Below are 17,510 nucleotides of genomic sequence, written 5' to 3'. Positions count from 1 at the left end.
AACTTAAAAAGCCTTAAATCCTGCTCTCCTTCGCTTCAGTGGACCACTGAACCTAGGGCTAGCACAAACAACTTAGTCTCAGGAGATTGCAGACACATCGAAGGATAACTGAGGGTGTTCATCTTCTGATATACAAATGGAAACTGATAGAGCTCAATGGTGGAAAAGTTAAACATAAAGAGCAAGTGGATGCTTTATGCCAATGTCTGTGAACATTTTCGAAGCAGCCTTTGCTGCTTGGTATCTTACATTAATGAACACTAAAACACATTAACAGAACAGTTTTACTACAAGGTGCCATTTTCCTCTCATCCACCTTTAGCAGTGTTCAATCTTACAGGCTGATGGCTGGAACTAATGTATATCTTACTTCTCAGATCCAAATTTGTTGATACCTGCATTGTTGATGCACATGGGATGCAAAGTCAGGCTGAGTTCATAAACTCTCTCAGCGATTCAGCAAGGGCCCAGGCTCATTTATGCATATCATAGGCGTATCTATATGGGCAGGACTGAGCTGAAATGCACCAACAAATGTTCCAAGAGTAGATACTTCCAGCCTTGAAACCACTGGGCTAGTGCCAGCGTTGTGAGTGGGACAGCAGCTGGTCATGTGGCCTGATGAGTGTTAGTGACTTCTGAGGCTCCCTCAACCTTTGCAGCATAGACTGTAACAATCAACAGCTTTTCCTACATGCGTTCAGACCTCATTAATCTGAATCTGAAAGTGCTACTTTCAGAAAGACCACAAGCGCAGAACTTCCCTCCCTGCCTGCACCAGATGTTTTGCCGATCAGCGTCTAGTGAATTGCTTGAAAGCTTGCAGGAGTACTCTGACCACATTTAAGAAGGGATATTTCAAACGCAATCTAAGGCAGCGCTCTCACTGTGGTTTATTTTAAGCTTTTAAAAAATTGTTCTAAACTTCTGGTAAGTAGATCTAACACTGAACATGGTGCTATGAAACAGAATTTGGGGGCAGAGGAAATGGCTGTGAAAGCATGTCTGTTAGAGCCATATCACTCAATGCATATATTTATCCTCTTTTACTCTGCACTCACTAGACTTTCACATAGTTTGCTATTCTTATTATTCTTTGATACACATCACAGCAATGGGCTTGATGGATAGAGCATAGGCTTTCTCACTCAGCTGTGTATTTTGAGGTCTGTACAGGTTCCAGCAAAGCTGGACTTACTAGGCCTCCCCAGGGCCTCTTTCTTTATTGTTCTTCGAAGTCTGTTTGAAGAGGGCTGGTGAATATAACATGGTCTGAAAAGAGTCCACAGTAAATGAGTAAAACAAGTTTGGAGACAAGCTGGACAGGCAGCTCATGCTCCACAGACTAAAGCTCTATACAGAGAAAGACAGGAAAACATTTTCACCCCTTTTGAAAAGGAACTTTGAAAGCTTTGCTGCCCAAATGCGAAGAAAGTTACTTTGCACCTCAAAACAGCCCAATTTACCAAATTGGCAGGAACAGGCAGGTAAGGGGATGGTGCCTGCGCCAGACCTGTCCTCACAGGACAGCAGCAGAGTAATGCCATGCGCTGTCACTGGTTAGCACAGGACAGCCATGGTGTCACATCTTGTACTGCGAGACAGGAACCAACGTGGCCGTGTCCGAAAAGTGTCACAAAACTTACAGCACAAGGCTAGCTTTATCCTTACAACCCTTTTCTTTTCAGGGGGGCGAGGGGAGAGAAGGCCTAGCTTATTAAAGAAGTGGTATTTCCTCTCCTCTAAAAAGCAGACCGGGGTTATTTTGGAAATCTATGCTGTAGTGTCATCGCGTGGCTGTTGGTGGTACTTGCACGAGCTAAACAGTGCCATGGCTGGAGCCCTGGACCTTGGAAGGAGGAGGAGAACCAGGTGCTGCCTTGCCAGTGTGTCCGTCCTGCTCCCAGGCTGCACTTTGTAGTTCCTCTATGGCTACACAGACTTCGGCACTCTTATCATTCAGTAATTAATAACTTCAGGCTCCCAGCTAGTTTAGAGACAACGGCATCTGGATAAAGAGACCAGCAAGGCAAGTCCAAGGACTGGAGCGCTCCTAAAGTCTTCCTGTGGCATGCTTTGGTGCCCTGTGTGCAGGTATGAGAGCCAGCTGCTAGGAGTTTGTCCCAGCAAGAAAAGTGCCCCTTGTAAGCCCCCAGAAAATATGAGCCAAATGCAAATACCTCCTTGAAGGATCTTGAAAACACCTGAAAACGATCGGACTCCTTTCTTCTCCCAAGGTGAGGAAATGGCTGTTACAGCTACATCAGATGTTGCCCTGGTCCTGGAGGTGCTGTGCTTACCCTACCCAGCAAGGTGAGCCTTGTTCCCAAGCTCTGTAAGCTCCCTGGGGACAAAACAAGGCTACTCATTTTGTGCAGAATGACCTCTTTCTAAATTGCTGAGCTCTAGAGGGAGGGTAAAGGACCTGTTCATTTGCAGAGACAAAGGACTGTATGAAAGCGGCAGCGGCCTACGCTTACGCCACACCTGAGGTCTCAGTGTCCATAAGGGATATGGATATGGGTAGGGTAGCACAAAGTTAAGGGTGAGAAGCAAGCTTCCTTTCTCTTTTGCTCTCGTTGGTTTCAAAATTCCCCAGATCTTTAACCCAGTTTGGTGTGAAAGTGGAAATCGCTTCGGTCACTAGATGGCAATAAAGAATCAATGTGCACTTCCCTGTTCAACAGGGAAAGTTTGCAAGAACTTGGCCTAGATTAGCCCTGGGAGAAAGAACTGGAAGACACTAGAGAAACCATGAAAATAAGCGTGAAACCATCCTGCTTGGTAATGAGGATTTGTTTTGTTATTGTCTGTTTCTTAAAAAATATTAGGTAGGTTGTATTTACCAAGTGGAAAATGATTGTCAGATTAAAAGTATAATTCTGAGTAAGAAGAGGAAGCTCAGCCTCACCAGGACAGGTGCTCAGAGAATATGGCATCATACTCCTGAAACACGGCCAGTGTTTCAAATACACTGCGCTTCCAGTGTTTTCCCCTGAAGCTTAAAACACATTTTTATTCTTTAGCAGTGGCAGGAGGCAATCCATTTCTGTATGACTCTCCTTCTTTGGTAAAAGCTTGGCTACATGCCTCTCCATGTATTTTTTTTAAAATAATCTTTTATCATAGTGAAAACTTTAATACAAATCTATGAGATACCAGAGTGAATCATACCTTGTATCTCTCCATTTCTTAGGTGCTGTATGCTGGTGGCTTCTCCTCCACTACACTGTGTGCTGTGTGTATCTTAATTTTGCTTGAAGGTTAATCTTGTTTGAAGGCAGCAGTTTTGTGTGTACAAGAAATTGCAAAGCCAGCTGGTATATCCTGCTCCCATGTACTGTTGTGATTCGAAAGCAGGGTTATGGGAAGCAGAAGGAACTAAACGAAGAAATTAAACTGACAATCTACCTTGCAGTGAGCTGATGGGGAGAAGCTGAATGACCTATTTTGGGCTTTGCCCACTGCTGCTGCTCAGTGGTTCTGTTGCAAAGGTCAGTGCGGGATCTCGGTACCTTTGAGTCTTCTGTGGGATGTGGGTTTTCAATAATCCACAGGGTAAAAAGTCACCTGTTAAGAGCCACACAAGGCCCCCATACCACTTCAGCACATTTAAAGAAAAAATAAGCAGCATATTTTTTACAAACCATACCCAACTATCCAACTTGCATAGTTCCTCATGATTGACAGCTCTTCATTTGCTGTTGAAGGGTTGCTTGAATTGAGTCACATTGGGAAAAAACTTGGCAGAAACTTGATCCCAACAACTTTTTTTATTATTTAGAAAAAACCCGCAAAAACTAAACCCAAACCAAAACAAAAAAAACCCCAATCTATCAGGTATATCACTAGGACTGGTGATCTCCTATGGTATATGAATATTTTTTCCCAGCAATTCAGAAAGAAATGCAGTAAAAGTGCAAGTAAACAGTGGGGGAGATTGAGTGTTAAAAGTAAATGAATTGGGTGGCTGCCAGTAATTTCGGAGCCGTGTATTTCTTTGGTTTCAGAAAGGCACGTTTCCCACCATCCGCAGGCCTTGATGCTGTCTTTGCCTGGATGTGTGCAGAAGCGGTGCAGCTACTTAGATCAGTTCTTATTAACAACTGTCAAGAACAATCTTGTTTCCCAGAAGATAGAAGAACATGTGAAAAGGACAGCAGCCTTATATATAGCGGTGCATCCTTATGTGTCACGCCATTTCATTCTTGAAGTGTTGCTGGCAGATTCCTCCTTGGATTTAATGCAAACTCTTCAATGCAGGCCCCTTACAAGGTGTGGGGAGGGAGCAGGTTGATAAACATGCCAGTCGGTCAGGCCAACAGCTTGGTTTTAAAAGAAAAATTGAATAACATTTTCTTGGCTTTGTAAAAACGTGGCATTTTATTTCTACCCCATGAAGTATAATGATAACCGTTGTGACTGATGATTGCGAAGGCTTGGCAAGCCCCTTGGAAAAATGTTCCGACTGGCTGGGACTGGCTGGGAAGTTGCCCTCGTACCCATCAGTGAGAGAGAGGCAGCCAGAGGTCTGTGGTGAATTCTTCAGTGGCTGATTGGACTAAAGGTATGCTTAGTCCTTCTCAGAGTTACCCTGAGACCAAGCCTCAGGGCAGCTTGGGTGGATCATGACAGTGCCTGTGTCCTGCAAAGATGGTAATCGCGGGCTGGATTACTCTGGCAAGCGGGACTCCGGGGCTCTGCTCTGCAACTGAGTGGGAGCAGTGCCGTGGTGGTTCCTGCTGTGTGAGTGTTCATGTCTGGGGATACAGAGAGAAAATCAGGCTATCGTGTCTGAATCAGAGGATGTGACTGGCTCCTAAAAGGCTTTTCAGCGTGTTTGGTTCTTCTGCAGTGCACATGTTGTGATCTAGGGAAAAATGGAAAAAGAAACTCATTAGTATTTGCAAATCAGTAGAGCACGGTAAGATTAATCTCCCAGAGCTGCAGATGCCTACAGAGGAGATGGCCACAGTGCCGTACATACCTCAGGTCTTTCAGACCCAGCAAGGGCCCTGGGATGTGATTCTTTTGGCTCATTTTAGATGTTTACTTCAGCACAAGGCAGACTGTGTCCTGGAAGTGCCTGGTTTTCTCTGTTGACTGCAAAGGGTGTCTCAGTAACAAGCTCAGATGTAGACCTCTGCACATCTAACGAATCACACCAAAAATACTACAAACATTTGAAAGAAGGGAACTGTTCACCTCAGTCATTTCTTAAGACCAGTCCTTTCCACATCAAAGCAGGTGCCTTCTTAGGTAAAGCGAGGAGGAAATAAATGAGAGATGATTTATCAGCTACAGGTTAATGTGTCAATAACTATACTTGGGTGAAGTCTTTATGACCAGAGTAGGTTTGATGGGTGCTTTTGGAATCATGCTCAATCGCAAACTGTTATACAAAGTGCACTGTACAGTGTAGCTCCTCCAGTGCAATTGGCAGAGGCTGTGCAGCCAAGTAGCATGGCTTTGCTGTTTCTGCTTTACTTCAGCCTCATTCAGTTACGTGCTTAATCAAAGAATTAATGGCAAATTTAGGATATTGGTCTGTGAGGTGCTGTGCACACAGCTAAGGGGTTGTGCATTTTGTCAGCTTTCTGCATTCATTATTTGCTTGTGGTGGATCTGTCTGAGTAAGGGAATCCCTTCACACAGTTCAGGAGCATTGGTTTATGCTCACAGATGCTTGCAAATTAAGGACAACCATCAGAAGGGGAATAACCACCATAAATATTCTATGTGGGCATCATAGCAGAAGCAGATCTTTAGAAAGGACTTAAATACAATTGGAGCAGAAATTTTATAGGGAAGTTGTGGGAAGGGGAAGCTAAATCATGCCTGAAGTGTCACACTGAAATGAATATGACAGAATCTGGAGAGTGTCTTATTTTCCTAAATACTTCTTACATAGTGTGTGGACAGTCAGAGAACCCTTATAATTTCTTTTCTTCTCAATGAGAAACATAAATAATTTTCATTTTTGGGACCCTTGAAGCAGGCAGTGGCTGCAGGTGTTAGGTTAATGGTTGGACTCGATGATCTTAAAGGCCCTTTCCAACCTAAATGGCTCTATGATTCTATGATTCTGAGGTAGCAGTGCAGGGCAGAGAGGGCTGGAGACTTCTCACAGGTAGCTCTGGTGGACACAGGTGAGTTTGGGGTGACAGCACCCATTGACAACCACCACCAGTGGCAATTGTTGGAGCAGAGGTGCTAGTCCTTTCAAGTGCTAGTTCTTTTAAGGCAACAAAGCAGCTCACTATCAGGTCAGTCTTTGTATCGTTTTGCATGGCTACAAGTCATTTTAATCACCGCAGCTGGCTGAATTGACCATATGCCTTGTGAAGGGAGGCCACTGAGGTGGCCAAGGAGGTCCTTGGTGACAGTCATCCTTCCCAGTGGCACAAGAACCACAGAAGGGAAAGGAGTGCAGATCAGGAGGTCATTAAAGACATATCATAGCAAGCATGCACAAGGGACCTGAGTTCGGAAAGCAAGGGCAACAGCAGCCAAGGTATGCCTCGTTTTCAAACGCTTGTCTCTGTAAACTGTGCAAGTTCTCCACAGGTAGGCTGAGTGTGTCTGCATGTGTGTAATGTACACAGATGCTTGAAAGCACATATGTGCTTTCTCTCACCCATGTACAAAATACATAAATGTAGGTGCACAAGTAAATGTAAAAGATCGTTTTACCAATCTTTACAGTTTTCCTTTAACTGAGAGAGGATTTAAGACAAAAGCCTCTTCAAGCATCTGTCTCAATTTCTGAACTCTTGTCATGTTACCTATATTTTTCTTATTGCCAAGATTTTAATTACCTCATTGTTTAGGAGCATAGGTATCTCTTTTACTTCTGATACCGGTTTGCCGTAGGGCTGATAATGCTGTAGGGGCCTAGGGGGTTAGGGGGCATGTATCTAAGGCACTTGGTTTCTGGGGACTTCTGGGGCAGGTGTGAATTTTGTGGCTGGGATTTCCATGCGACATGGGGCACCAATTGATGGTGACCAGACAGCTTTGAGAGATGCTGCCTCTTAGTATTTTAGTATTAGCATTTTTGAAAAATGGAATCCATATGATTAGGAAAGCTTTAATATACTGATAAAGACCAACCTGAAATACAAGAAACAGTGGAGGTTTAACTGTGTGCTCTTAAACAAATGGCAGCATTCTCATTCTTCTTGTGGAATGCCACAACCTCCAATGCCAGGGAAGTAGTGTAAGAGGCGCCAGCCCAATGCTCTTTGCTGGCAGGCATAGGGTTAAACCAGTTTCGCAGGTGTTTGCAGGTGTGCTGTGGAGGCTGGTCCTGGCTGGGCTCAGCTGTGGCCAGGGCATTTCCCTGCAGACAGGGGCTGTATAAAAGGGATGAGAGGGCACTATGTACTCCTTTGGTGTTGCTGGAGAGAGGAGGAGTTTGCTGAGCACCTGTGATCTGTGTTCCCGAGAGGGGTGCTGGTGTCCCTAGCAGGGAGCTGGATGGAAGCTTTCAGGCTAAATCGAAAAGCAGTCTTAGGGACTAGATGACCGCTACTATCTCTCTGTCTCAGCTTCTCTTTCTATCATCTCTGCTCTCAGAGATTTATTACCACGGGGGCGTGAGATGGAAAGTCATAGATTCAGTGTGTTGAAAGATCCCTGAAGCTAGAGACAGCCGTGGATGGTTTGACTGGCGGTGTCTGCGGTTGCACCTCCTCTTAACCGCAGTGCAATTCTGGGCATCTCTATGCTGTGCATCCAGAACAGTGGTGTGGTGACAGGTTTGAATATGAGGAATGTGTAGAAATGAGGTTATAACAATGACAGTAAAGTTCTGCAATTTGCATCCTTTCAGTCAAGCCCCCTAACAAGTCATGACAGGGAGGGCAGGAGGAAAAGAGGCTACTGAGAGACTGGGCTGGGTGTCGCAGTCAGCATGACCAACTTGATTCATCCTTCACCACTTTGATGCCTGTGCCATAAAAATGACTGAACTAAGGTAGGTCGGGATCTCCCTGCAGCGGTGGCAAACCTTTCAGAGGCAGCAGAGCAGATGGAAATTCATCCGTGGGCTGTGGAAATCGGTATCCTGCACCTGCATAAAATCCCAAGGAGCCACGTGTCTGAGCCGATGGCATGACACGCAAGAAACTGCAAGATTTGCCAGGTACTGTGTGGGGATCTTTCTGCTCTATTCTTTCAACAGAGAAGTGTCACTTCTTCCTTCTGTGAAATGGATGCTGCTACTCCCGCAGGCCTGCACAAGATATCAAAAACTGGTTTCCCATGACTGGAGGCAGTGCAAGGAAATGAGATTTTATGCTTTGTGTTATATTCGGAGATCACAGAGGGGGAGGATGGGGTTATAACATCATAAACTGCTGTATCAAATTTTGACTGGGGCACAGTTCCCTCTAGTACCTCTAGACCATCCCCTCAGGGGGGCAAGGTGGTGAATGGACTTGTTTCTTACAGTCCGTTTGCTGTGCCAAAAATAATTTTTTCTACCAAATCTGATGAAAGTTTCATATCTCTTCTTGATTCTTAGAGTTTGTTCTGCCTTTACCAGCCAGAAGTTATGTATCCCTAAGGCTTGAACCTCTTGAAAGTTGATTGTCATTGTAATAGGTCAGATTACGCTACCCCACAGGGAGTTTTCCACAGAAGTAACTTGCCTGTTGTGCAGACCTTGGAGCCCAGTGCCAGCACTACCAACATATTAAAGGTGCTTTTCAGGAATAAGGAATATACTTTTTATAATGACTTGCAAATGTGAAGAGCTGGCGTGGGTGTTAGAGGAAACAATGAGTAGAGGTGAAGGTGAGGAGTGAAAATTGCTCTTTTAGAAGTAACTTGTAATAGTTACTAAGAGTGGCTGATACATGGATCAGTCCTGAGCTAGTTCTCATCCTGGGCTGTTCTGCAGAGGTAGTTGCAGCTGCATAGAGGTTGTCTCAAAGCAACACTGAAGTAAGCTCTTTTCTTTCTTTTGTTCCTCCTTTTTAAAAATCTTCACAAAAAGGGGTCTCTCAGTAATGCAGCTCCTGTTCATCAGTCGCCTGGGGTGGCCTTGCTCTCTGATGGGGCCAGCTGGGCAGAGTACCCTGAATACCGAGACCGTGTGGGTGCTCCCCTATGGGTCGTGTGTCCATGCCCCGGCCCCGGGACAGTCACTGTCCGCCTCCCTGCCACGCAGCTTCTTGGGGCTGGCTTCGACCTGGCCTCAAGGGCGCTGGTGGAGAGGCAGCAAGCTGGTTTACAGAGTGGGTTGTGGCTGGGGGTGGTGGCAGCTGTTGGTGCTGAGGTGCTGGTGTGCGTGGGGGGCAGCAGGAGCAGTGAACGTGCGCGGTGCCCAGACTAACCTGTGCTGCTGCTTGGCAGTATGAACAGCACGTACGGCATAAACACCCATTGGGTTTCTGCTGTGATGCAAGTAAACTTGTTATATTTAATAACTATCATTAGCTTGGAGAAGCTTAATAGTCTTTTTCTTTCCCTCTAATTGCTGAGCTCTTCAAGGTGAGCTTGGAAGGAAAACCCCTTACTCAAGCTAGAGGCTATAGCTCAACTGAATGTTGTATTTTTGTGCAGAAAGCTTGAATTTCCAGCCAATACACAAAAAAAAAGATTGGGAGTTTTTTGAGTTGACGATAAAGCTGGTTTTGCCAGTTTGAGAATTACTTTAGTGAGTAATAGAAAATTGCTGTGAAAAACAGGTCTCTGTGCACAATATCTGTTTAGGTGAAAATTCAGTTTGCCAGCTCGGACGTCTTGCAAGTACATTCTTCTGATTTGGGAAAGCAGCTTCTGTCATTAGGTGCTGACACCAGGCACTGAGAACAGGTGTTTCCTGTGCTTGTAAAAGTGCCCTTTGTTGGTCTATAACGTTGAGCTGTGCTGTTCTTGAGGCACGGAGAACTGTATGTGTAGAATTGAGTGGGATTTGCTCATAAGAGCTGTTACAGAAAAGGTTTTCAATATTTGCATGAATTCAAACGGATGCATAACTTTGTCTGCTGCCATTTTTGAATGGAGAGCCTATTATGCCTTTTTGTGACCTGTTAATTGAGTTGAAAAGCTGTTTTTTAAGGTAAGGGGTAGGCTATTTTTAACTAGTGCTACTTAGAACAATGTCACAGAATGAATAAAAAAAAGAAAAAAAGAGCCCATAGATGTTGGCCAAGAGGAATCATAATTGCTTCTCCCTGGCTTTACTCATGACACTAGCAGGTTCTTATGATGTGCCTAGGTTTTGTGCAGGAAGCCTTGTTGTGGGTGGAGCGGGAAGGTAATGCAAATTAAAGAAAATCAGTGGGGAATACGTGGTAGAGTGCTCTGTAAAATACTGATCTCTAGTCCCGAGGAAGAAAACATATTAATTTTGTCTGTTGTATAGAAGCCTATTGGGTGGAAGAGTAGGCTTTAAATGGTCACTTCAAAAGCTGTGAAAGCTTTTTTCCTACCTTTGTCCTCCAGTCCTTTGAAATCCTCAAGACCCAGTGAAGAGTTGGCTTTAATGTGTCTTATAGCAGGAGCAGTAACCGGATGAATGGTTGGTGTCCTGCACCAGTGTGCCATGCTCAGATACCGGTGTGAAAGGCCAAGCTCTGCCGAGCGATGGCAGTGTTTTTCATAGGCCAAGATGTTTTATTTCTAGGGAGCACTAGGAGCTTTCTGTGACTAAGATAGATGCTGTTTACAGTGAGACTTTCTGAATAATAGTGAAAGACTGCCTTTGCACGGGCTGTATTCCTTGCAGGGCAGAAAAGGGGTGGTTTTGCTGGTACTTGTCTGCCTAGAGGCATCTGAGAAAGATGAGATGATACCAGGACATCCACGTTTCAGTGCCTGCTGAGCTCCCCGTGCTCAGGCTGAGCTGTCGCGCTTTGTGCGGGGCGTGAGAGGAGGGAGCTGGTTTCACTGTGGTGCGGCCCCGGACAGTGAGGGTGGCGGGGACGGGTGGTGGGACCCATTCCCCCTCCTGCACCCACGCTGGCAAGAGCTGGTGTATTTGTATCTGCTTTTTCACATTTTAGTGAAAAGTTCAGCTGCTCTGTGTGAGGAGGAGTGTGTAACTGGCTGAGAGCGTGTACCTGTGGATGATGCTGGGTCTGTGCTTAGCTGGAATCCTCCGGAGGGGTTTTATATTCTGTTTTCTGTGCTACTTAATGTGTCAAAGCAAGTGAGTTGTTCAAGTGGGTTCACAAAGACAGCAACAACGGAACATCAAAAGAGGATTGTTTAATCTCAGGGTTTTCAGACAGGGTAGCTGTAAATCAAAGGGCAAAAATAATTCTCTTTAAGCAGAAGTATTTTCCCAAACTTCATTGAGGAAGGGCGTGCAGAATATTTTTCCAAAAATCTGTTGCAGAAGACACTTTATTTTGAATACCAGTTAGACTTCCTTAAATGACTTTCTCAATCACTGATGCATAGTGGAAATATATAGAAGCATACTTTCTGAGATACCAAAACCTGTAGGCATGCATTTCCAGTTTGGAGAGGGCAATGAAATGTGACAAAATCGGATTTTAAACTAAGTTGCCTACATATTTTTTCTTGCAATACCAAGGAAATAAATGTAAACACACATCATAACACATAAAAATGAATCCCATATTGAATATTTCATTGGAGAAGCAATAACCTGCACTAAAAATTGATGAATGGCAAACGTATTTTTATTTAAGCATTTATTTTTATGGCACTAACAAATAGAAAAATATAAGGAAGTATGCAAATAATTTTGTAGATACATTAAAATAAAATGAACAATATCAAGTCCCTCATCATTCATGGAGATTTTGTGCTTCAATATTGTGGACATTATTAAAGCACATATAACATGGCTGGTAGAAACACTGGAAATAGATTTAATTCTTCAAAAGCCTGAGCTTTCACTATATTTCCCTATTGAGAGCTTCAACTTTTAAAATGCTGGAATAAATCTGCTTTATGTTGCTTTTATGACATACCTTTATGCATGCATATTTTATTATAAGATGTGTAATTGGATCTTCTTTGTATATTTTTCTTTGAAGTTTTATTTAAAAATTCAAATAGTGTCAACTGTGATAAGCAGAACCTTGTATTAAATAAACTTTACCAAAGGATGATTGTCTGCAGTAGGAGTTTAAACTGTTTATTATGGCCTACCACTAGGTAAGAAAACGGGACTCGACCTGTTGCTGCTTGACTTCTAGAAGCCAGCATGGTGTCTGGGGCCACGGAGCTGCCTCTGCTGGGGCTGTGACCCCCGTGGGCTTCCTCCTGCCGGCTGCTGGCAGGGACCCTGCTTGGGAAGTGCCATCGCAGCTGGGAAAACAGCTGTGCGCCAGCAGTGCTCCGGTGTCTCAAAGTGCGGGGGGAGGATGCAGGGAGTCGCCCCAAACACCGCGATGGACAGCGAATGTGTGGATGGATATTTGCCGCCTTTTGTCTGACGAATTCTTGCTGTCTTGTGGCCACTTCTTAGAGCACCTGTTTATCATCTTTCAGTATCAAGCTCCCCTAGCTGGAAGTGAGATGGATAGGATTTCTTGCTGGTTTATTAGCTTTTAATATTCCAGTTGCAATTAGTTCTGATGAGTTTATTTACATTTGTAGCTTGCATTTTGACTCAGTGGCAGGGGGTGGGTGAGGAAAAAAATCTCTTCCTCTGTTTTATGAAGGAGCCTATGCAGGAATAATGCAGATGGAAGAGGCCATCTCTTCTGCTTTTCTTCCATTAATTATAATTTAAAATGTAAGGGTAACTAGTTTGTCCTCTGACACTGTTGGTGGGATTATTGCGCATCTCTCCCTGCTTCCAGTTGTAATAGAGGTATAAAACGCTAGCGCTTCCTAATCAGTTAATTTGTGAAAAGAAACTTCACACCCACTTCTATTTTGTGTTAGATGAATCTTCCCACTTTGTCTCTCTGAAATTTATTTGATTATTAACCTCACACCACCGGATTGCACATAATTTCTTAACACGCTGTGGTGATCGGCAGAGCTGTGTTTGCTCAAAGTGGGCTGCGGATTATGAGTTTCCCTGCCAGGGAGAAGTAAGAGAGTCCTAACCTAGGAGACATTACAGAAACCTCCTCACAGAGGAAGCTCTTGAATCATCAATGTTTATAAAATATCTGAGAGTCTGGAGAGACGGAAGCAGTCCCAGGACTGTTTTTTGCTGCAGAATTATGATTTCCCCAGGAAAGGGCAGGTGACTATTGCATTGTATTCATATAGAGCTACATGTGGATTAGATTTAACAAAACCGCTTCACGTAAGTTCCTAGAAGTGACAGATTTTATTCTAGTGCTATTAATGAATTTTATTTTGTAAACTTTGCATCTTTGTCCTTGAAGGTCAGTTGGTCTTGTTTATATTTAATATTTTTATTTTTAAAATTTTAAATGTATTTTTATTTGTTTTAATCACTTATAACAATAAATGATGCCCAAACCTAACAAAGAAAGGCAGAGGAAAAGTCAGAAAGGAAGAAAGGCAGGAAGACAGTCAGGAGAAGTAAAGCCTTGGAAGAAGTGCCACTTGCTCAGTGACAGAGTTGGAGGGCCTGTTTCTCTGGGGCTGCAGGCTGTGTCTCTGCTTTCAGAAAAGATGTTTCAGCAGGTCTTTTCAGACAAGCATCCTTCAGAGGAGGTGGTTCCTTATATGCTTTTCCATTCGCTTCCGGCCGAGGGATGGGACACTTAGGTTTGTGTTATTTGCATGGTCTGAGCACAGGCGTTGAGGTGCTGCTCGGCGCTCAGGGTTAGTTTGAGTGAGAGGTGACCGAGGTCTGAGGGTGAGTTTTCGAAGAGCTGTTCCCGTGTGGTGCTGGGTCCGGCCAGAGTCAGCCCGGAGCGGCCAGCGTGCGAGCCCGTGGGCAGCAACGACGGCCTTGGGCAGAGGTGATGGACACCCGAGTGCGGGGGAGTCCGGCCAGGCACGCGTGCTACTTATCTTGCACCAAGGACTGCACAGAAAGGCTTCGGTCCAAACGTGCTCCTTCTGCAGCGTGGCCAAATGCTGCCGGCGCTGCCTCCGGCTCCTGAGGCCAACCATGACGTGGCCTTGCAGAAGTCCTCTAAACTGGCAAAGAGGCTTCTCACCTTCCTGTAGGTTTGTTTTTTCGTTGCTAATAATAATCCCTGGGCTTTATCTTCCACTTGACACTCAAGCTGTATTTCTCTTTACGTCACCATAATTAATTTATAAACTCGGAAGTGACAAATAATGTTTATTATGGAGATGACTTCCGTGAACAAGCTCCCTGAAATAACCTCCAAGGATTTGTAAGGATCTGTACATTTGGTAATTAATAATGCAAGCCTACTTTGAACATATCTTTAGGTAATCAGAACAAAAGATGACAGTTGTCTTTGTTAATTATCACAAAAATTTACTTATGAATATTATAATTATGCGCATTTCTGTATCTGCTGTCACTCGTGGCTTGGGTACCTTTAGGCACTATTATTTTCTCCCATTGTCGTTGTAACAAAGGGCTAATGAAAAGGAAAGCACTTTTAGAAGCACTGTAGTTTCATTTCAGAAAACATTGCTCGCTCGTTCGGGTCAGACTTGGAAGCTGGGCTCACGGTGCCTGGGGAGGTGGGCGTTCTGCCCCCCACCTCCAGAAACGGTGCTGCGGGGCCACGTGCAGGTGTACGCGCGGGCGAAAGCCCTGATGCCCCCCTGCGCCAAGCTTTTGCGGAGGAAGGGTCTGTGCTCTGCGGGTCATTCCCTGTCGGTGGTAGGAGTGCAGTCACACTGGCCGTGGGGCCACTGATGCTGCTTTGGCTTTTCTGTCCCCTGGATTAAAGCAACCCACCATTTTGGTGTGCAGGCAAACCACCTAAAATTGCTTTTTAAGTGTCTGAGAGCACTTCCATTTCTTCTTGTGATAAAGCTGTATCTACCCACATCAGCTAGGAATTCACCTACTAAATTTTACTGAAGTGTGTTCATGGGTCGGTTTTTCTTTAAGGTGGTGAAGTCACAAACCTGAAGGTCCCCTGGCCAGTTCTTGTGAGCTGGACGTGTGTGACAGTTAATTATGGACTCAGATTCAGCTTCTGGCACTTAATGTGGCCAAGTGCCTTGTCCTTCTGCAAAAGCAGATGATCCATCAGAATAGCCCAGCTCAGCCTTTGGCCCTCACTTTTCCAGCAGACAGCTGATAAAGAAAACTGCCATTAAATTAATTAAAATTTAGAAGTTCACTTTATAGTTGCCTTTTATAGACCAGAGAATGTCTTTGGATTTCCTTAGCTGGACACTCACCAGAGGTCAATAATGTATCGTTGAATACCTCTGTATGTGCTGCTAATACACATTTTCTGCCCTATCTAGTACTGGAATGTTAAATGGTTTTGATGCCTGATTGCAGGCATGCCTAAAGATCTAAGCTCCACCTTTAGCCTGTGCTTCCAATACCCAATTTTCAAAGATGCCCTTGAGTTAGCTTGATTGAACACTTCAGTGAAATAATCTCAACACGCTACCTGCTTCCCCCCTTTCACTGCTTACCGATACTCTCTGTGTGCACAGTGTAACTGGCCCCTTGAAGCACGTCTCTGTTCTAGTGGAAGCCCGACTGAAGATGGTGAATTTTTGTTTCTTTTTATTCTTTGTATGAGTATTATGCCTTCCCCCAGCTGTGCTGATGGCCCCATCGAGGTCAGGAGGGTGTAAATACAGGAGGAAAGTGATGCTCTGAAGAACTTACTCAAATACGTGAGGCAGGAAAAGGTGGGAAGAGGGAAATTTTTTTTCTACCTCTTGTAGAGGCCTGGAGCTGAGAGGTGCCCATCTTGTGTGTATTTTCTGAGGTCAGCTGAAGAACTCAGCGGGTCCAGGCTTTTGGCTTATCTCTTTTATGCCAAAGCCAGAAAACAGGATTGAAAACATACTTAAAATATGACCTTACTCTAGTAATAAGCTCCTGTAGTTCTAGTTCCTGTGAAATATGAGCATTTTACAGGAACTAGCTTCTCATGCTTTTTGATGAAAACTCTGGCAGTGGGTTTTGTTTGAGTGTATTTGCATCTTGTGCTGCAGGATTAGGTCATGACAGCATGGTTTTTTCCATTTTGGTTTTTTTTTTTTTTGGGGGGGGGGGGAGGAGCAGAAACTGGTGAATAATGGTCATGAGTGAGCTCTACATATGAAACCAGGAGGACAGAGAAGTGGCCTAAATGTCCATAATGTCGCTTTGAAATCTTGTTTTCAAGTCTACCCCCATTCCCCAGATATTTAAAACTGTGGAGACAGAGACGCACAGAGAGAGAAAACAGGTAGAAACACGAGAGCTGCTGCTGGTCCTTGATTTCAGAACCTGACCTAAATGACTGATCTCTGCAAGCAAACCTGCTTCGCAGATACCTGCATGTACCGCTGCCATTCTGCACGCGTCATTTTACTGTCATGCGATTTAAGGAGCTACAACTATGATGCCACTTCAGCTTTGTAGTTTGCCCTTTTAATTTTGTCTGTTGCTATGGTAGCAACAAATGATTGCAATCACTGCTGTTTATATTGCAATCCAAGTCACATCAATAGAGATCTTGGAAATGAAACAATAAAAATCTGACTTAACTGTATACTGCATTTGTTGTTGTACATAATGTTGTTCACAATAATCAGGATTCATCGAAATCTTTTGTTCCTGAAGCGTTTGGAAAATTCCTTTAACTAAAGGGTTGTCAGACGATAACTTATTTTCAATACATACTTACCCGGTGCTCTTCACACAGCTGGACAATATTTCCTTTTCACTGTATCCTGAGTATATCCTTGAAAACAATTATTTTAATAGTCTTTCTAGTTTTGAAGAAAGGCTACTCTCTTTTTTTTTTTTTTCTACCTTGTACTAATCATAGTAGTATCTTAGGCCTAATATAATACATCTTTAAAAAGATAATCCAGTACTTTCTCCCACGCTTTGTCTGCCTTGTCTATTTAGATTATACAGGCATTTTGAGGAAGGACTGTATTTTATGCAAAGGCTTGTATAAAGGAACTTCTATGAACTACAACATCAATAAACTGATATATCGATTTCTGATTTTCAGCGTCACCTGCTAAGCTTTGAAGAAGTTGAGAACAGCAGAGGAGGCAGGAAGTGGGCGCGGGAGTCTGCCCAGCGGCCCTGAGGGACTAGCGATGGGCAGCCAGAGCAGGGAGGCTGGCCATGGTGACTGCCTGCGCTCACCCATCAGTATCGCAGAGGTCATCTTGGGGACCTCAGCACGGCCGTTTGGAGGCGACTTTAGCTAATATTGTAACAAAACAGTGTGAAACCCTACATTCCTGAAGTTTAGGGTCTTTTTTTCTGTTGTTTTCGGCTGGGAGAGGATTGTTCATTCTAACTTCTTCAGCTGCAGAGGGGGGAGGCCGGAGGCACGTGGATGGGGCTCACGTCCCATGTCCCTGCTGCAGCAGCACCTGCGGGGTGGAGCATCGCCTCCTGACCCCGCCCGCAGCAATGGCCCAGAGCAGAGCTTGCAGGATGTGAATTTTATTTTCTGTGTGGGTAAGCT

Source organism: Phalacrocorax aristotelis, chromosome 18, assembly GCF_949628215.1.
Source record: "Phalacrocorax aristotelis chromosome 18, bGulAri2.1, whole genome shotgun sequence".
Taxonomy (NCBI): Eukaryota; Metazoa; Chordata; class Aves; order Suliformes; family Phalacrocoracidae; genus Phalacrocorax; species Phalacrocorax aristotelis.
Note: the sequence above shows the minus strand (reverse complement) of the source record.